General features: G+C 40.9%; 1 protein-coding gene across 9 annotated transcripts in view; it reads right to left on the bottom strand.

Moving 5' to 3' along the window:
• LOC140466330 (CYFIP-related Rac1 interactor A) overlaps positions 1–22,600 on the bottom strand; it is a 214,683-nt gene that overhangs the window by 147,153 nt on the left and 44,930 nt on the right. For all 9 annotated transcript variants that reach the window (XM_072561973.1, XM_072561964.1, XM_072561968.1 and 6 more), the window contains one exon: positions 2,598–2,685. The gene's annotated coding sequence lies outside the window, so the exon portion shown is untranslated. The remainder of the gene's footprint in view (positions 1–2,597; positions 2,686–22,600) is intronic.

Raw genomic sequence — 22,600 nt, forward strand, 5'->3', positions numbered from 1 at the left:
TGACATCACCACACCATAAGTGTTTCTCCACTTAACTGGTACTCATCCACTACTTTCAGCATTCACTCCTTCAACCAAAGCAGTGTGTGCCATCTATAAGATGCAATGTCAGAACTCACAAGGTTTCTTGAATAACACCTTTCAAACCTGCAACTTCTACCTTCCAAAAGAAAAAAAGACAGCAGAAATATGAGAAGTCCATCACATGCAAATTCCCCTCCAAGCCACACATGATCCTGACTTGAAACAATATTACCATTCTTTCACTATTACAGATCCAAACTCTGGAATTTCATTTCTAACAGCAAAGTAGATGTTAACTACACCATTTGGACTCCACAGTTGAAGATGGCTTACCACCACCTTCTCTCAGGCAATTAAAGGCAGCTAATACTCTTTTCTCAAGCTTCATTGTCACCAATCTTCATCAGGAGTATGCTTCCCTCTGATATAGGGATTGAAAAGCTTGCTGCCCACTTGTAGACAATCTTAATCAGTTGGCAGCCAAAAAAGGAAACACTGACATCATTTTTGGAACTTCTTTATGCAGATGGCAATGCCATCTCTGTACTCTCAGGAAAAGAATCTTCAAGCTTCCTAAAAACCCTTTGCAGATGCATAGCAAAAACAAAGAATTGGTCTCAGCCTCAATCTCAAGTTCTTTATCAACACGTCCCAGAGCAAGATTTGGTCTATCCCTCCAAATACATCCCTACAGGAGAAGCCATTTCTCATCGAAGGCTGTCTACATTCAATTCCAATTCTGCACCCAATCCATGAGCACCACTCTCAACATCCTAAGAAAGAGTCATCGATGACCACAAACATCTGTGCTGATACTACTGTTTGCATTTAAGGCAGTCATTTTTTCAGCTCTTCTGTATGGCTCTGAAACTTGGACTGCATTTTTATGCCACTTCAAGGCTGTGGAAAAAGACCAATCAACTCGCAGATTTTCCAAATTACCTAGGGGCATACTAACATCAGCATCCTTGAAGCACCTCATAAGCACCAGCATCGAGGGCATGATCATTTACAACCAACCTCACCAGGCTGTCCATGTGCTGAGGATGCCTGAGTTTTGGTTGCCGAAGCAAACTTTCTTCACTCAGCTCAAGGAACGCTTTCAAAAGAGAGAGGGCGGCAAAGGAAGTGCTTCAAAGACCCTCTCAAGGCTTAACTGAAGAAATCCAACATGGATGTTAATGCTTGGGAGACCTTCAGAAGAAACTAACATGAAGGAGCCTTTTGTCTGAGGGACACAATTCTTTGAGAATACCTGTCGGTAAGAGGAGATCTAGAAAGGAGCCGAAGAAAGGAAAGCCAGTGATCTCTAGACCAATTCCACCTCCTGGAAACACAGGCCAAGTTCGCAGTCAGATTGAGCTCAGCAGCCATCCAACGATCCAGAGAACTCATGATCATTGACACAACTTCCTAGGTGGATAATCATGCCTGTTAGTAAATTATCACCACTGAAGACTTGCTTTTTGTGATTCATGCATAATGAATCCTAAATCCCTCTGTTGCAGATGTCTGCAGTCTCTCTCTCTCTCTATTTAAATAATATTCCACACCTCTATTCTTCCTGCCAAAATGGTCATAATCTCACAGTTTTCCATGTTATATTCCATCTGCCCAATGCATAAAAAGCAGTGATTGGGAACTGCCTGCTTAAGTTAGCTAGCTTAAAAGTTAAAGATTGGAAGCATCGAATCTACGCTTTCAGTTTGATTCAGTCTTAACAATAATGCAGCTCTCATGGAGAACAAATTGAAGAAATCAAATATGAGCAGAGTTCTAGCTGTCACAAACAGTACAGAATAAAAAAAAACTGTGGGCGGGGGAATGTGGGAAGTGTCAGTATACTATAACTAGGTGGCCTGAACTTGTAGAATGAGTTAAACCATATTTGTTACGTAGGGTAGTGTTGTAAGCAATAGGAGTGAGAAAAATAACATTGGCTAGAGTTATAAGGAAGAAGAACTCAGCAGGGAACTGTTAGACTGGAAAACATCTCAATAACATGAAACAGTCTGCAATTTAAAGCAGATACAGTCTGTCCTGCAAAGACAGCAGCAGCATGCAAATACAATACAGAACATTACAAACATGGTATACATAAAACACCAGGATTATGAATATGAAAGTTATGGTTTATCATTCTGTAGGTTATTTTAGCAAAGCAGCATGGCAGAGTTACACGTGATAAAGAAAAAAAAAATTTCATTTCTGATGAAGAATCTTCAGACGCGAAATATTAACTCTGCTTTCTTCTCACAGCTACTGCCATTACAGCGGAGTTTCACCAGCAATTTCTGTTTTGGTTTCAAAAAATAAACAGAATGCTGTCAGTGCTTTCAAATGCTGTGAATAAACTGGATTTTGGCTCCATAACCAATATGAAACAACTTGCATGCAATAAAATAAAATGAAATAAATTTAAGCAATAATTGGTTCAGCCAATGAATGCAGACATTGCATGTTGTAGTAGTCATACTGCATTGCATGCGAGACCACAACAGCCTGAAATAAAATTGACAGAATACATCCTTTTTAGACAGTCTAACGACTCGGTAAATTAGAACGTAGCATACCTTAGTTCAAAACATGAATGGTTCTTGGTTGCACCACTTCCTGGCTTGCTGTGTTTTGAATAATCGCTCTCAAAAGAAAGTTTCACACCTGTTGCACAAGACACACAAGCAAAAACAAAAAGTCTTATTGCTCTTCTGAAAAGAATATTTCAAAACAAAAAACTTGAAAATACCAGTTAAAAATATAAAAAGTTTTGCATATTTTAAAATTAAAGTTTTGTTTTTATTACGTATTTTCTCATGAACGCGAATGTTTAAACTGACATATTAGCATCACCAACATTCACAGTTAGCTCCAGTGAGTATTTGTTGTGTGAGAAGAAAATGCAAGTAGGCAATTTCAACATGAAGAATAATCAGGCAATTCTAAGCCCAGGCAAGTTTTACTGATGCAGCAACAACTTACTTATATATCAGTTTTTACATAATGAAACATCACATGGCACCTCACAGGAGCAATATAAAGCAAAGTATGACAACTAGCCAGAGAAGGAGATATTATGTCAGATGAGGAAAAAAGTTTGATGACAAAGGATGTTTTTGAGCTTCTTAAAGCAAGATAGAAAAACATAAGGAAGAGCATTCCAGAGTTCGGTGTTGAAGCAACCAAAGGCACAACTGGAAGATGCTCTAGAGGCTTAAAAAAAACTGAAGGGGGATTCTAAATGGCGGCAATCCAGTAGGTCTGCTTTTGCTGAGCTCTGCCCCAGAACCCAGACAAAGTGGGGCACTCAGCCTCCCTTCACTGTGTAATTTGTTAAAAACAAGCCTATTTTGCTCCAGTTCTAAACAGTTCGGTGCAGTTTAGAAGTGACAAAAGGGAAAGGACCACGGAGCTCGCAAGAGGCAGGGACCCCTCCCCTCCCCCACAGCAACATCTCCTCTGTGCCCACGGTGTCAGCCTCCACAGCTGCTCTGGATGGCTCACCTGCAGAGCAGAGCTTGATCTCGGAGTTTATAAAACTCAGAGAAGATTGATGTGTTGATGGAGGAGACCTGGGCCAGGCGGGAATTGATGTCGATCATACTGCAGATGTATGACCTAGAGATTGAGTCTTGGGCAGCATGTCAGGGGTCGGAGCAACGGGCCGCACCTTCCAAGACCGTTGTCAAATCTTCAGTGAGCTGGGTTCAGGCCTTGGAGGAGCAGGTCCACAACCTCGAAGATCAAGGTTGTCAGAAGAATATCCGGTTGCTGGGGCTTCCCGAACAGAAGGAAGGCAGCCACTTCAACTTTTTGAAGCAATGGCTCCCACAGTTTCTAAGGCTGGAGGTTGAGGTAGGCCAGATGCGGGTCAAGCAGGCCCACAATGTCGCAAGCAGGTCGCAATGCTCAGGCCCAGACTAAACCAGCAGCCCTGCCCGGTCACAGTGCAACACTAGCATTATAGAGACAAGCCAATGACGCTAGAAGCCTCTCGAGCACTGGCGAAGGATACCCAGGCTATGGTATATAAAGGATCAAGAATTGTGTTTTTTCAGGGCTTCTCTCCGGTCATGATTCGCAAGAGGAAGGCTTTTGAGGAGGTAAAAAATGCGGCTGAGGGACCTGAATATTCAGTATTCAGTGAGATATCTATCAACACTGTGTTTCAGCCCCGGAAACACTGTGATTCGCCGGAAAAGGCAAAGGACTTGGATGCTTTAAAATAGACTGATTGGCCTGAATTATAATGGACAATTATTGTGTGGAAATTGCTTGGTTTATCTGGTTAATGGGGGGTGATCTTGGTTTCCCTAGGAGTGCCTAGGGTTACAGAATGGAAGGGACGGGTTGGGTACCCACTTTTTTCTTTCTTTTCATAAGCTACTGGTGTTTGTTTTTCTTACTTGGTAGTGTCTGGGGTGGGGCATGGCTCCAGCTAGAAGAAGTCATGTTGGGATTAATGAGTGGTATGAGTGCCCCCTATGGACAAGGGGGAAAGCCTCCTTTCAGTTACATTTTAGGTTATGCTGTAAAAGTGGTTGTTAGTAATTTCGATTTAGTAGGTTTAAAAATGCAACTTCCAAAACTATGAACTGTTTATAGTTCTCATTTGGCGCGCGCTATCAGTAGGGTTCTTCCTCCCAGAGGGTCTCGGACTGTGTCGGATGATCATGGCTAGCCATTCATCTAAATGGTGCATCTGGAATATTAAGGGGAGTCACTCACCAATCAAGAGAGAAAAAAATAGATACTGTCAAGCCTTAGTAAAGAGGTCGATGTAGCCTTATTACAAGAGACACTGAACCGATAAGGAGCATTTGAAGGTGCAACAGGGAGGATGTGGCCAGGTGTTTTTTTTAATCTTTTAACTCGAAAAATAGAGGAGTTGCTATTCTCATCCAGAAGAACCTCCCATTTCAAATGCTAGGCCAAATAAAGGAAATGTCCGGGCAGTTCATTGTACTTAAAGCTTTAACATAAGAGTAGCAGTATGGGATTCTGAATGTATTCTGCCCCCTGGCATATCCCTTTAAATTTGTAACAGATGCGCTCTCTAGATTGATGGACCTTTGGATGCGCCATACAATTATACGGGTGACTTTAACCATAATTATTAACCCCAAGGTAGACAGAATGCCTAGGGGTCTTGCGGGTATGTCTCTGCAATCTAAGCAGTTGGTGGACTTGAACAGCGAGTTGGGGTTGATGGATGTATGGAGATGTCTTCACCCCGAAGGTAGGGATTTCGTCTTTTATTCTAATCCATGATCCTGGCACCAGGAAGGCAACACACCATTCTGATTTTTCATTGCTGGCCACAGAAACATCTGTCTGTGCCTCTAATTACAGAGTCCCCTATCACAATCGATCGCTTAGAACCCAAAGTACCCCTCAATACATTAGAGCCAGTCACGATACCAAAAAAAAATGGCTGTTCGTGCTACTTTATCCTGAGTCCATCACTCTATATTTTCCAAATCAGCATACGTTTTTGAAATGGGGATAGCCACAGAAGACACCTGTACTACCTGCCTATCCTTCCTACCTTTCCTGAAGTTTGTAATTCTACATTTCCTCTAACTGCTGCTCCAACCTATCCATGTGATATGATATTGTGCAATGTTTAATTAAAACTTCTCTCAAAAAAAAACTCTGCTGATAATATTTGGAATGGGTGTGACATGTGGGGTTTGTCAATTAAAGCAGACCAAAAGGAGAAAATGCAGTGGTCAGAGTAAGATTCTGAAACTCTTTGTATTTTATTGTCCAAATTGATCTCGACATTGTTACAACTACTGCGTGAGTAAAATGGTTTTTAGTGTTGCATCCAGAACTTTACACACATCTGGGAAATTGATGCCATCACTAATGTGCAAAAATGTCATGCTGCTCAATGCAGAACAGTCAAAGCTGATATTTATGTAGCAATCACTGAAATCTTCACATATGTATATCATCACTGTTGGTACTGTATCCCAGGTAACTGAGGACAGTAGAGGGAGGAAGTTTACATGTGCTTTTCATTCCATATTAATCATCAGCTGCCTGCATGATCAAGCAATTGATAAGCATCTGCTCAAATATGAAATGCATGGTAGGCAGATGTGGAATGAATACACTTTTGAAAGGATGCTGCTGCTGAACCTTTAGGAACCCAGTCCTTCGAACTAGTCAAATTAGCTAATCTTAGATTTGTTTTTGGGAAGGGGCATCAACTATATAGGTAATCAAGAGTTAGATTTGGTTTTAATCTGTAATGCTTCCTGTCTGACAATCTAAAATTTCTGACTGTCAACGTCAGTGTGAGCAGAGTAACTGCTTGTTGGAAGTTCAGACAGCTGGGTCCTCTGAGGAAGTAAGACATTAGTAAGACATACTAATGGTGATACATTCAGTCCCCAACTGTTCAGATGTTGAAAGATTTGACCCAATGAAAGCTATTTAAAACAGTCAAACATGGTTTCCTAACTCTAGACTTTGGGGTTATGGGTAAAGGAGGGGTGGATGGGAAAGATGGAAAATCGAGAAGTCTTCCTGATGTAATGGCTTTGAATTGCAAATTGCAAAACTAACACAATGCGACCTATGCACCGCCCTCACCGCCTCCCCATGTGTTTTCCTTCTGGAGTCTGCAGTGCCAAAACGCAGCACACACATTCTAACTTAGAATGACTTCACTTCTCACCTTGATATTTAAAGAACATGTATATTTTGTCACAACAAGCTGTTTAAAAGAAACACAATGAATAAATTATTGACTTCTGCCTATAGATAATTTTAAAAATTGAAGCAGTTTTCTTTAAACCTTAAATGATCAAAGAGGGCAGGTGAAGATTATAATGGTTGTTCAATTCCTCCTTATTAAAATATATGCACTTGTGCTCACATCTATCCACCAGCCATCCCTAACCACCCACAGTATAGCTCCCAAGCACAGAAACAGCTAAAGGACTATTTCTTATTAAATTCATGCTTAAGTGCCTGATGAAATGTGAGTTTCTATGACAACCTGCTAGAGGAAAATATACTGCATGTGTGGGCATTGAAAAGGGTGTGGGGATGCGGAATAGTCTTTCTATTTGAATGCTTAAGGTTTTCTTAGCCAATATTTGCTATAATAGATTTTATCATCAATAGATCTATTGAGGATACTCTATATGCAGCAACTTATGGATGTGAAACACTTGTTTGCATATTCAATCATTCGTTCTTTGTATCATTTTCTCATATAATTCAGCATTTCATTATACCTCCTACATAACTATGTAAATGAGAGCTCTGTTTGACCTCAGCTACACAATTTTGGTTCAATTTCATAGTTCCCTCGCAATGCTGTATTCATTTTTAACATAAGGCAACAGCACAATCCTTTACGTTGTGATTCACTGATGATGTCATTCAAAGATCCTGAAACATTACCAACTTTAGTGTGAACAGTCATCCACATTACATAAATAGCAGAACTGTGGAGTGCTTTATAACAGTCATAAAATGCAAAGGTTGAGTTTAAAATGCATTATCACAAGAGAAGATCTTCAGTGTAGAATTAAAAATGGTGCCAACATCATGCCAAAATTCCTAATTCAGAAAAAGTTTATTATCCGTCTAAGCACTTTTTGCCTCAAAAGGCACCATTTAGCCACTTCTTTGCAAGGAATATTCTTGTAAAATATTGTCTTGTGCTTTAATTCATGCAGCTCTATATTGTTATTTTGATCATTTTAATCCACTTCAAAACACAAATCAAACACATGACTGCTAAGTACCACCTCAAAAATGCACATTGATGACGACAACAACATAATGCAGCTTCTGCCCTTCACTACACTGAGAAACTAAATTACATGAAAACTTATGGTACCCTCGCTTTCCAGACATTTATTTCAATAGCCAGGAACTTGGTGTGTCACAAATTGGAAAAGCTGACCTCGGCACCCCTTTGCCCAATCTACATTTCAAGTGAGCAAAATTAAATCAAAAACAGTGACTCTCAGTGTCAGGCCTAGAACAACTAACTCGGCTGTAAGATGAATGCTTGTCACAATTCTAAGCAGTAAATAAATCCAAGACAAATGAATCACCAATTTGTAGAACATCTTCAAATTCTTTACGAGATTTTTACGACATATGCACGTTTTATTTCTGACCATGCCATGACTATTAACGAACAAAAATTAACCAGATGAAGCATCACAGCTCATATGTCTTTGTTAACAAAGAACTTACAATCTCCAACTGCAAACACTATAGTTTTCACAGATGAGACTAAATGAAGTTGCTACAGGGAATTCCAATCTTTAGGTCAAGCTTTTGATTATTCAACAGTCAGCAAAAAAAAAATGGAGAATCAACCACCAGAAGTTTGACAATATACATACTGCACTGTTTTTGACATCAACAGCACCATTGGTAATATTCATCTATAAATGACATGATTTTTCAGAGACGTATTTCTGTGTTTTCAATGTTCAAACTATCGAGAAAGTGCAGGGAGAGATCAATATTATCAGAGTTCCATTCAAAAGTCCTGTAACAATGGGGAAGAAGCAGCTCTTGAATCAGTTTGTTTACATCTTCTGCCTGACAAGAGGGTGGAAGAGAGTATAACCGGGTGGGAGGGATTTTTTGATTACGTTAGTTGCTCTCCCGATGCAGAGGGAGGAATAGATGAAGTCAATAGATGGGAAGCTGGTCTGCGTGATGGACTGGGATGTGTTCACAACGCTGTAGGTTCTTTCGGTCTCGGGAAGATCAGTTGCCATACCATGCTGTGATGCATCCAGATAGGATGCTTTCAATGGTGCATGTATAAAAATTTGTAAGTGTCTTTATAGACATGCCGAAGTTCTTTAGCTCCCTACCTGGTAGTTTGAATAAAATATCATAAGCAAACACGTTCCCACAGCATTTCAAAAATCAACCCATCCTACCTCCACTGAAACTCATTTTTATTTCTCATATGAACAAATACAAAAGTAGTTGTACCCTTCAGTACGTGGAGATAAGAGGTGGAACTTATGCACAAATTCCATTTTCCTAATGCACATGCACTGTTCAAGTGCAAAGTGTAAAAAAGGAAAATTAAGGTTCAATTACCTAAAGGTTCAGAGTAAAAAAGGGCATTAGCACTTGGGACTGGGTGGTGGAAGGAATGAACTTTTTTTTCACTTCTGCAAGCTTGATTCAAAACCACTCAAGAAACTGAATGAAAGTCTTCTTATTAACTGACCACAAGTGAGATGTTTTGAGCTATTGACCAAAGTTCTAATGAGTAATAGCCTACAGCATAAAGCTAATTCTAACTGGCAATTTTTCACACTGTTTGCAATGTCGATGCATTGTGTGCATATCAGAAATGTAATCTTGTGCAATGTAGTCTTTTAAGACGTGGTCATTATTTTACACACAAAACTTTGGCTTGAAAATTGTGATATACAGCTAATATTTCTGTTCTAATGTCTTAGGACATATCATTGCAGTGGAAAAATATCAATGGGCATTCCTGGGTTGCAAACGAGTTCTGTTTTTGAGTCTGCTCATCAGCGGATTTGTATGCAAGTGGCAAAACAGTGCAGGACAATATAAAGTAGCCATTTGTCAAGTGCAGGAAATGTTAATATTTCATCTTTAAAATTACACTTCAGCATTGGATTGCTTTCATAAGTATGAGTGTTCGTAAGTTAGATGTGTGTTAATTGGAGACCCCTGCACTCCACCTTCGCTAACAATGAAATCAGTCCTTCGCTTTTAAAACCAACTGAGATGTTTTGGTGATAAGCTATGCCACAGGAAGCACAAAATATCTTGTAATAAAAAGATTTGAAAACAGGAAAAGGAGACATAGTAGAAAAGTAAAACAGAACCCATAAACCATTTTCAGTGAAGTACATTTGGAATTATGAGAACAGGCTCCATCCTTGTCCATTTATTCCATTTTCATTGTGGTCTTTTAATTCTTTTCATTGCATATTTATCCACAAGGAAGTCAAAAAGTTGGCACATAGGTCTCTTAAATTTTTCCACTCTCACCTTAATCTTAGGTCCTCTGGTTTTGGACCTCCCTAGCCTGGGGAAAACACTTTGGCTATTCACACTATCCATGCCCCTCAAGATTTTATAAACCTCCATATATTCACCTCTCAGCTTCCGATGCGCCAGAGAAAGTGGCCCCAGCCTACTCAGATAGCTCAAACCCCCAACCCTACCAATATCCATATAAATCTTTTCTGAACCCTTTCACATTTGACATCTTTCCTACAGCAGAGAGAACAGAACTGCATGCAGTATTCCAAAAGTATTCCAACCAATGTCCTGTACAGCTGCAACATGACTCCTATACTCAATGCACTGATCATCCTGAGAAGCATACCAAACATCATCTTTACCAACAATCTACCAGTTGGCTCTGAACTCATTAGGGGGACCAGTGTAGCACAACTAAACTGTAGGGCCAGGACCTCAGGACTTGAACTTAATATTACACTAAGTCAAAACTTGGGGATAAGAATGGATAAAGGCTCTGCAAGGAAGAAAGAAACATGGATGCTTTTGGGTGAGGCTTCGATTACCATGCTGAACCTGCAGCTCACTGTGTCAAGTGTGATCTGAATTGCCTTCCAATACTCATGCAACTTGTAAATGCACGCTGGAAATGAAAAATGTCTGTGGCCATATCTGGAGTGGCCAGACTTTTTGTCTGAGCATGCGGTCTCTACTTGTGAACAATGAGGGGTTCTTCAAGGATGATATGGGAGTGGGAAGACAAATCTTCATACAGCACTTGTACAATATGACTTGTGCTGCATTCAACCACTTAGAATCATACAACATGCAAACAGACTCTTCAGTAGATACTAAATGAATATTTTGCATCAGTATTTACTGTGGAAAAGGACATGGAAGATATAGACTGTAGGGAAACAGATGGCGACATCTTGCAAAATGTCCAGATTACAGAGGAGGAAGTGCTGGATGTCTTAAAACAGGTAAAGGTGGATAAATCCCCAGGACCTGATCAGGTGTACCAGAGAACTCTGTGCGAAGTTAGTGAAGTGATTGCTGGGCCTCTTACTGAGATATTTGTATCATCGATAGTCACAGGTGAGGTGCCAGAAGACTGGAGGTTGACAAACGTGGTGTCACTGTTTAAGAAGGGCGGTAAAGACAAGCCAGGGAACTATAGACCAGTGGGCCGAACTCAGTGGTGGGCAAGTTGTTGGAGGGAATCCTGAGGGACAGGATGTACATGTATTTGGAAAGATAAGGACTGATAAGGGATAGTCAACATGGCTTTGTGCGTGGTAAATCACGTCTCACAAACTTGATTGAGCTTTTTGAAGTAACAGAGAAGCTTGATGAGGGCAGAACAGTAGATGTGATCTATATGGACTTTAGTAAGGCGTTCAACAAGGTTCCCCATGGGAGACTGATTAGCAAGGTTAGATCTCATGGAATACAGGGAGAACTAGCCACTTGGATATAGAACTGGCTCAAAAGGTAGAAGACAGAGGGAGGTGGTGGAGGGTTGTTTTTCAGACTGGAGGCCTGTGACCAGCGGAGTGCCACAAGGATCGGTGCTGGGTCCTCTATTTTGTCATTTACATAAATGATTTGGATGCGAGCATAAGAGGTGCAGTTAGTAAGTTTGCAAATGACACCAAAATTGGAGGTGTAGTGGACAGCGAAGAGAGTTACCTCAGATTACAACAGGATCTGGACCAGATGGGCCAATAGGCTGAGAAGTGGCAGATGGAGTTTAATTCATATAAATGCGAGGTGCTGCATTTTGGGAAAGCAAATCTTAGCAAGACTTATACACTTAATGGTAAGGTCCTAGGGAGTGTTGCTGAAGAAAGAGACCTTGGAGTGCAGGTTCATAGCTCCTTGAAAGTGGAGTCGCAGGTAGATTGGATAGTGAAGGCGGCGTTTGGTATGCTTTCCTTTATTGGTCAGAGTATTGAGTACAAGAATTGGGAGGTCATGTTGTGGCTGTACAGGACATTGGTTAGACCACTGTTGGAATATTGCTTGCAATTCTGGTCTCCTTCCTATCGGAAAGATGTTGTGAAACTTGAAAGGGTTCAGAAAAGAATTGTAAGGATGTTGCCAGGGAGAAGGATTTGAGCTATAGGGAGATGCTGAACAGGCTGGGGCTGTTTTCCCTGGAGCGGAGGCTGAGGGGTGACCTTATAGAGGTTGACAAAATTATGAGAGGCATGGATAGGATAAATAGGCAAAGTCTTTTCCCTGGGGTCGGAGAGTCCAGAACTAGAGGGTATAGGTTTAGGGTGAGAGGGGAAAGATATATAAAAAAAAAGAGAGACCTAAGGGGCAACATTTTCACAGAGTGGTACATGTATGGAATGAGCTGCCAGAGGAGGTGGTGGAGGCTGGTACAATTGCAACATTTAAGAGGCATTTGGATGGGCATATGAATAGGAAGGGTTTGGAAGGATATGGGCCGGGTGCTGGCAGGTGGGACTAGATTGGGTTGGGATATCTGGTCGGCATGGACAGGTTGGAGCAAAGAGTCTGTTTCTATGTTGTACATCTCTAATGACTATTTATGTACCTCTCCCATTGGGTTTTAAATGTTGTAACTGTACTTACATCTCGCACTTCCTCTGGCAGTTCATTTCACATACAAACCACCCTCTGAAAAAGTTGCCCCTCCGATCACATTTGAATCGTTCTCCTCTCACCTTAAAATGGTGTCCCCTAGTTTTGAACTCCAAAAGACCTTTGCTATTCACCTTATCTATGCCCAACACGATTTTATAAACGACTACAAGGCCATCGCTCAACCTCCTACACTCCTAGGAAAAGAGCCGCAGTCTGTCCAACCTCTCCTTATAACTCAAATCCGCCAGTCCCAGCAACATTCTTGTAATTTTTTTCTGCATCCTTTCCAATTTAATAGCTTTCAAGTAGCAGGGCTACCAGACTCCATGATCTGACCAATGAAGACAAGTGTGCCAAATGCCTCCTTCACTACGCTGTCTACCTGTAAGCAACTTTCAAGGAACTATGTATCTGAAACCCTAGGTATCTCTGTGCAACAACACAACCCACTAACAAACCATTAACTGTGTAGGTCTTGCCCTAAGTTCTGCCCAAGCACTCCACCCAGACTATTGCATAAATGCTGCGCCCTCCACACTTCACGTCAGCTCTGATGACGTGTCATCTAGACTTGAAGTGTTAGTTTGCTCTCTCTCCATAGACGCTGTCTGACCTGCTGTGATTTCCAACATTTTTTGTTTTCAATTCCCAATAAGCTGTCAGTTAAATGCCAACAGCCATTTCACGGATTAAAATAAGATTTAAGAATATGTTCTTAAGATTATTCAGCATCATCACATCAGAAAAACACTGAAGTTTCAATTTCTAATAATCAGCCTCATCAATTTTGAATCAGAAATCTATACTTTTTTTTAATTCAACTATTTCAGATTTAAATCAACACCAATAAATCTTAATTAAATACAACAAACTGTTTATTGAGACATTTTTGCATTTTATAACAATTTTGGTTGAAAGTAAGCAGAAATATTTTCTAAGGAGAAAGGTAACCTAATTAAGACAAATATTTCCTTTAAAATTCAAGGTCGGCAATCGAGTTGATGAAAATACCTTGAAGTACTAGACTGTGTTCAGGTTTTGAACCAACATGAAAATCTAATTAAATAAATTAAACTGGTCATATATAAATGATGCATGACCTATGACACTAACATCATTGTTTGACAGATCTCCAAAACAACTCTAGCATTGATTGTTTGTGAATTCTTTCAGTTAACAAACTGAGCTTGTGCCAGTCAATAGTGAGCTCTATTTCCAATGCTGATGTCATGTGCATTCCTGGTTACGAAAAGGCTGAGATCACAAAGACTACTTCATTTGACACATCTGTCATTAGCAGTGGAGGGAGGGGGGGGGGTGCAAACCTCTCCACAACTCAATGCTGACTGTAAATATGTTGGACTTTGACTACTTGACTAGGGGGAGGCAGTAGCATAGTTCAACATCACTTGGAAACATGGAGGGCGATAAAGGGTGTAGAATGCATTCTAGGTGGGAGACTTCATTGTTCATCACCAAGAGTGACTTGGCAGCACCACTACTGGTGGAGCTGGACAAATCCTAAAAGACATAGTTGCTAGACTGGGTCTACAGCAGATGGTGAGGGAACCAGCAAGCAAATTCAACTATTTGCAGCAGGCAGATTCGTCTGCTCATGACCGTATGGGATGTGGTCTTCTCGACATCGGGGAGACCGAAAGTAAACTGAGCATCACAGCCAGGTCCGCATGGGCCGACAGACTTCAGTCGCCAGCCATTTCAATTCTCCCCAATCGCTCCCTTTCCAACATGATCATCCTTGGCCTCCTCCATTGCCAAAACGAACCACAGCTCCTATTGGAGGAACAACACCTTATCTTCCGCCTGGGCACCCTACAGCCCGGAGGACTCAACATGGAGTTCTCCAATTTCAAATAACCTCCCTCCCATTCCCCCGAATCCCTTCCCAGCCCCTCCCTTCCATTGCTCTCTGCCATCTACCAGATTTATTCCTCCCATTGACCAACCAGGTCATACATTCTACCTGTCTTCACCTATCCCCACTTCACCATCCTGCCCCCACTTCTCCCTCTATCTGCAGCTCCCAGAGTCCTGAAGAATGGTTAAACTTGAAACATCAACTTCTGCACCTTCTAATACTGTCTGGTTTGCTGAGCCCTTCCAGCCTCATGCCTGTCTACTTTGGATTCCAGCATCTGCAGTTTGTTTTGTCTCACGACAGTATGGGAAGCAGTGACCTTTACAAGGTTCTTGAGCAGATGAAGTCATCTCTTTGTATTAAGAATACTCTTCATTGTGTTGTGTGACACTATTATCCTGTTAAATGTGATTGACTTCAAACAGATCCAGAAATTGTACTCCCAACACAATATGCAACCTTGTGGTCCACCAAACCCACTAGTCTAATTTGAGCCAGGGGATCAACCCTGGTTCAATAGAGCATAGGAGGGCATGCAGAAGCAACAACAGGCATACCTAAAACTGAGATGTTAACCTGGTGAAAATACAAAACAAGATTATTCATACAATCAGCATAAGCAAGTGATAGACAGGCTAAGTAATTCCACAGTCAACAGATCAGATCTAAACTCTGCAGTCCTGCCACATTTAGTATCATACGGTGGTGGACAACTAAACAACTTCCTAGAGTAGGCCCCATAAAGATCCCCATCCACTATGATAGGAGAGCCCAGTACAGTGTAAAAGGGATGGCTGAAGCATTTGCAACAATCTTTAGCCAGAAGAGCAGAGTGGATTTTCCATCTCAGTCTCCTCCACAGGTCACCAACACAGATGGAAGTCTTCAGCTAGTTCAGTTTACTCTACGTGATATCAAGGAAATGCTGGGATCACTGGATACTGAAAGGACTATGGGATCTAATGAAATTCTAGCAATACTACTCAAGATAGGTACTCCAAAAGCTTGCCTTGTACAAGCAAAACTGTTCCAGTACAGCTACAACACTGATAAGATGGAAAATTGCATGGATAAATGTCTTATACACAATCCAACTGAGGCAAATACCACCCTAAGTCAATTCTCAATCATTAGAACATAGTACAGTACAGCAGAGAACAGGCCCTTCAGCCCATGATGTTATGCCAACCATTGATCCTCATGGACGCACCCTCAAATTTCTGTGACCATATGCATGTCCAGCAGTCTCTTAAATGTCCCCAATGACCTTGCTTCCACAATTGCTGCTAGCAACGCATTCCATGCTCTCAACTCTGTAACGAACCCGCCTCTGACATCCCCTCTATACTTTTCTCCAACCAGCTTAAAACTATGACCCCTCGTGTTAGTCATTTCTGCCCTGGGGAATAGACTCTGGCTATCGACTCTATCTATGCCTCTCATTATCTTATATACCCGTTTTCTTCTTTCCCCATCCCAAATGCTGCCAAATCCATGGGTGCCCACTCTTCAACCTCCCGCTGCTTCTGTCCACTCCCCCATGAACCAGTGACTGGCTTCTATCTCCACATACCCCCATTATTCCCTTTCCCCATTAGCACAAAACCAGATGCTGATGCATTATACAGGTATCTATCAAAGAAGACATGTATTTAGTAAGTGATAAAATGCTTGAATTGCACTTTTGTCAAATGATAACAAATCAAAGTCTCAATGTAGCCCATTATTCCAAAGGAATGTGAATCAACTCAAACCAGTTTGTCACATTTGAATTATCTCAGCTCCTGTGTACATCAGTCTTTGAACATACTCTAAAGCATTTGCATTTATAATACATGGTAAGTAATATTACTGTCATTTTGGTTTACTGTTTGTTCATTTACCACTAATCCATTCAGGCCCCCTTTTCCAGCAGCTTGTATTAGAACAGAAGCTGATAAGAGAAATAACATTGTTTCTATGTTAGAGATATTGTGATTGTACTTAAATCACTAAAGCCTCAAATAAAAAATGACCATTTCAACTTTGTCCACCCCAGACCAACACCAGCACCTCCACATCAAAAATGACCATGATATACTTTGCGTCAATTGTCCAATGTAATGGTAGACAGGTGAAGCTCTGCAAATGCAAATTTAAAGTCTCACCTGATTTTGCCATTTCTGGATCAATTTTTATACCTGACAGAGGAATGCAATGCTGAAGGGTTCATATTCCACACAACTGTAATTATGCAATCACATCATCTGCAATATTTGAAGGCAGCTGTTTTGTTTTTAAAAAGAAAACAAAGTGCTATAATGTCTGCATTTAACTCACCCAATGCAGCACTAGGGCTTTGGTTCGACAACATTCATTTACATGAGATTACATAGCTCAGAGTTCCTTATCAATGACATGACAATGGAATCCTTACAGAGGTGAAGCCTCTATTCTACACTGTGCGAGGGCATATCATTTTGTTACATTGTAACTGATGTGAAGAATCACAAGTACAATCACTGATACGTTGCACTCTTTCTTACGTTCCCAGAGATTAACTGCTCTCTTACTGGAGATGGAATAGCACTTGGAACATTCTTGCGATCTTGCTGACCATAAGACAACGGCATTGAAAAAAAGTCAATTACAACATTGTCACCAAGCCTAGCAAAGATGGGTTCTTAAGTGACTGCTGCAGCCACTAATGAGAGCCAGCAGCTGAAGATCCCCAAAAGGTGGTGGTGAATGACTCTAGCTTCAACCTACCAGCCTCACGCTCATTACCTAAAGCTTCTGAAGAATAAGTGTAGATGGCGACTATGGATACCCCCACCCTCCTCATCAAACTCATCTGCTGGAACATGACTTGCATTCATAAGGAATGATTGGCCAACCATCCTGGATGGATAAGTTGGATTTGAACCTCCTTTCATGATTATTTTTAATATTTATTCATTATGGGATGAGAGTAAATTCATAGGATGTGGACATTGCTGGCTGCACCAGTATTTATTGCCTATCACTAGTTATCCTTAAGATGGTTGTGGGTGCCTTCTTGAACCATTGCAAGCCATTTGGTATAGACCCACGCACTAGGGAGTTCCAGGATTTTGACCTATTAATATTGAGGGAACAGTAATATTGCAAGCTTCAACAATAAAGCCTCATCTCACCTGTTGTTACTAGCCAATTAAAATCAAGTCTCTGGGTCTTAAAGACTATCACCCAAGACTAAGCCTTTAACAGATACAATGGTGAGAGGCAAGCTTCTCACAGGTAGAGAAAGAGGTTTAACAAAGCAAAGGCAAGGGCAGGTAGGTGGTTCCAAAAGGCTACCCCCTTGGCCCATACTCCCCATGTGTGTTTCCAACTGTCCCATATTTGAAGCAAATAAAAAGGTCCACCAAAACAACAGACAGGAACTTATTGGGAAACCAACCACTTTTCTCATCTGCTAGGGAGGCAGATCATCAGGACAATGGCAGTTGAGACCCTTGCGTGGCTGTTAATTGACCACTTAAGAGCCTTAATTACAGGGACATCTAAAGAGTCTGAAGTGTACTTTCACACCCAGCACTTGATTGGTGGCGAGAAGGTGCCAAGTTTGCAATGGGGCTAACTCGCCTAATAATTTTCGATTCTCACCATCGAGGGAGCCGAAATCTCTAAACCAACAATGCAGGTAGTTGCTTAAAACAAGAAAATACTGCAATATTTGTAATATATATGACCTTGTTCCTAGATTAAATTCAAGATGTAAAAATCTCATAACTATGAACTCTTTACCATGGCAGTGGGTGGGAGATGGCAGGGCAGTAGTGATGGTTATCAAGATGATATCTACCACAAGAAAGCTACACTGATAATTGAAATATCATTCAGCCTTTTCAATTATGCTCGGCTTTTCAATATGATCATTGGTTGATCATCCAACTCAACACCCCTATTCGCACCTTCGCCCCATATCCTTATTTCCCTTTAGCCCTAAGAACTATACTTAACTCCTTCTTGAAAACATTCAATGTCTTCACCACAACTGCATTCTGTAGCAGAGAATTCCACAGGCCACTGTTCTCTGGGTGAAGAAATTTCTTCTCACCTCAGTCCTAAATGACCTACCTTATCTTTGAACTGTGACTGCTGGTTCTGAACTCCCCAGTCATCGGGAATATTCTTCCAACTTTGACAAAGGGTCAGTTAGACTCGAAACGTCAGCTCTTTTCTCTCCTTAAAGATGCTGCCAGACCTGCTGAGATTTGGTTTCAGCATTTACTCTGTTTAGTTCTGTTAGAATTTTATAGGTTACTATGGAGATCCCTCTCATTCCTCTAAACTTTGGTGAACAGAACCCCAAATGATCCAGTCTCTCGTCGTTCATTAGTCCTGCCATCCCAGGAATTAGTTCAATAAACTTTTACTGTATGCCCTCCCTAACAAGAACATCCTTCCTTAGGAAAGATGATCAAAACTTAACAAGATACTCCAGATGCTGTTATTGTAGCAAACTATCCTTGTTGCTGTGCTCTAATCTTCTATGAAAGCCAAAATACCATTTGCTTTATTCACCTCTCACTGCACCTGCATCTTTCTTTCAGCAACTGGTATGCAAGAACACCAAGGTCTTGAACCTTTCCCTTTTCCAATCTACATTCAGAAAATAACCTGCCTTAGTGTTTTTGCTACCAGTGTGGATAATCTCAAATATATCTACATTATTCTTCATCTGCCATGAATGTGCAATCAGTTAACTTGTCCAAATCACACTGAAGTGTCTCTGCATCATCCTCACATCTTACCTTCCCATCCAGCTTTGTGTTGTCTGAAAATATTGATTTAGACAAGGGAGCTAAAATGTATCTCCATAAGATATATTGTGAATAGCTGGGGTCCAAGTAATGATCCCTTCTGCACCTGAGTCAATACCTGCCAGTTGGGAAAAAAAATCATTCCTACTCTTTGCTATCTGTCTGTCAACCATTTCCCTTTCTATGTCAGTACACTGTTCCCAATTCCATGAGCTTTATTTTTACAAGCTCATCTCATAGGGGACCCAATTAAAAGTCTTCTGTTAGTTCAGGAAAACCACATCCACTGGCTCCTCCTCATTTCTACTTGTTAAATCTCAAAAAATTCCAGAAGATTTGTCAAGCATAATTTCTCTTTTGTAAATCCATCCTGAATCTGTGCTAGATTGTGATGAGCCTCATTAATCACATTGTTCAGGTATTCAAATGGTATTCATGTTTTGGATTTGTCATTATGCCTTCTATTTTCCCAAGTTGATATCATTTGTGCCAAGTATTTCCTGTGTCTACGAAAGCTTTTTACAAGACATTGAATTTATTTTCTTGGCATTTATGTTTGTGTGGGTTACCTCTCCTATTGCTTGTATTCTGTTTCTTTTTAAAAATTGTTATTCTTTTTTAAAATTCTGACAAAGGGGCTACATCTGAAATACTGTTACCTGTGCTCTCCATATTTATCGCCTGACCTGACAAGCATTTTTCATTTAAAAATGCAGTTTCTTAGACAATTACTTAATCCCTCATGAAAGCATCTAAACAAACTTGACTTAATACCAGTTATGAAGACTCTGCAGTTTAAGAAGAAATAAACTGGAACAGAAATGATACTAATTGAAAATATAATTGCAAGGAAAAGCAATTAGTGCAGAAAAATCACAGCATGGACATTCAAGCACTTAGTTAATATAAAACTCATGTCAAACTCTGAGCTTTGGGTCATGTGCTGCCAGATGGAACTAAGGCAGATTGAGAATAGTTTTGACAGTACATTCTTAATGGGCTGAAGGGCCTCTTCTGTATTGTATGATTCTATGCTTGTCTGTGGAGTCATAGAGCCATAGAGATGTACGGCACGGACACAGACCCTTCAGTCCAACTCATCCATGCCGAACAGATATCCTAACCTAATCTAGTCCAGTTTGCCAGCACTTGGCACAGATCCCTCTAAACCCTTCCTATTCATATACCCATTCAGATGACTTTTAAATACTGCAATTGTACCAGACTCCACCACTTTCTCTGGCAGCTCATTCCATACATGCATCACCTTCTGTGTGAAATGGTTGCCCCTTTGGTCCCTCTTATATCATTCCCTTCTCACACCAATTCTATACCCTCTAATTTGTAATGGCCAACCCCAGGGAAAAGACAGACTTTGTCTGCTTGCCCTACCTATGACCCTCATCATTTTATAAACCTCAGCATCAAACCTCCAGGGAAAACAGCCCCAGCCTATTCAGCCTTTCCTTATAGTTCAAACCCTCCAACTTTGGCAACATCCTTGTAAATCTTTTCTGAACCCTTTCAAAGTTTCATAACATCCTTCCTGTAAAGAAAGAGACCAGAACTGCTCGCAATATTCCAAAAAAGTGACTGAACCTACATCCTGTACATCCACAACATGACCTCCCAACTCCTATACTCCATATTCTAGTATGCTGTCCTTTATTGGTCGAAAGCCTTCCTCACTATCCTACTGACCTGCAACTCCACTTTCAAAGAACTATGAATCTGCACTCCAAGGTCTCTTTGTTCAACAACAATCTGCAGGACCTTATTATTAAGTGCTCTGATTTTCTTTTCCAAAATGCAGCATCTTGTATTTATCAGAAGTAAACTCCATTTGCTGCCACTCAGCCCACTGGCCCATCTGATCAAGTTCCTGTTATACGGAGGTAACCTTCTTCACTGTCCACTTTTGGTGTCATTTGCAAACACATCAACTATACCTCTTATGTTCACATCCAAATCATTAATATGAAATGTGGACTCAGCATCGATCCTTGTGGCACTCCACTGGTCACAGGCCTCCAGTCTGAAAAGCAACCCTCCACCACCACCCTGTCTCCTACCTTTGAGCCAGTTCCACATCCAAATGGCTAGTCCTCCCTACATTCCATGAGTTTTAACCTGCTGAACACCTTACTGAAGTCCACATAGATCATGTCCACTGCTCTGCCCTCAATCCTTTTTGTTACTTCAAACAAAAACTCAATCAAGTTCAGGAGACATGATTTCCCATGCACAAAGCCAAGCTGACTATTTCTAATCATGCCATGCCTTTCCAAATACATGTAAAATCCTGTCCCTTAGGATTATCTCCAACAATGTGCCCACCACCGATATCAGGATCACTGGTTTATAGTTCCCTAGCATTTCCTTACCACCTGGCTTAAATAGTGGTACCACGTTAGCCAACCTCCAGTCTTCCTGCACCTCACCTGTGACGATCAAGGATAAAAATCTCAGCAAAGGGCACAGCAATCACTTCCCTAGCTTCCCACCGAGTTCTTGGGTACACCAGATTAGGTCCTGGGGAGTTATCCACTTGTATGCATTTCAAGACATCCAGCACCTACTCCTCCATATTATGGAGATTTTTCAAGATGTCACCATCTATTCCCCCACATTTTATATCTTCCATGTCCTTCTCCACAGTAATCACTGATGCAAAATACTCATTTAGTATCTCCCCCACCTCCTGCGGCTCCACATAGGCTGCTTTGCTGTTCTTTGTGGGGCTCTATTCTCTCCTTGGTTACCCTTTTGTCCTTCATGTATTTATACAAATCCTTTGGACTCTCCTTAACCCTATTTGCCAAAGCTATCTCACATACCCTTTTTGCCCTCCTGATTTCCCTCTTCGTATACTACTGCCTTTATACGGAGGATTTTCTCGATCTCTCCTACTTGTACCTGACATATGCTTCCTTCTTTTTCTTTACCAAACCCTCAATTTCTTGAATTATCCAGCATTCCCTACACCTACCAGCCTTTCATTTCACCCTAACAGGAATATACTGTCTCTGGATTCTGATTATCTCATTTCTGAAGGCTTCCCATTTTCCAGTTGTCCCTTTACCTGCGAACATGTGCCTCGAAGCAGCTTTTGAAAGTTCTTGGCTAATATCGTCAAAATTAGCCTTCCTCCAATTTAGAACTTCAACTTTTAAATCTGGTCAATCCTTCCCATCACTATTTTAAAACTAATAGAATTATGGTTGCTGGGCCCAAAGTGCTCTTCAATGACACCTCAGTCACCTGCCTTGCCTTATTTTCCAAGAGTAGG

This window comes from Chiloscyllium punctatum, chromosome 3 (genome assembly GCF_047496795.1).
Source record: "Chiloscyllium punctatum isolate Juve2018m chromosome 3, sChiPun1.3, whole genome shotgun sequence".
Classification (NCBI taxonomy): Eukaryota; Metazoa; Chordata; class Chondrichthyes; order Orectolobiformes; family Hemiscylliidae; genus Chiloscyllium; species Chiloscyllium punctatum.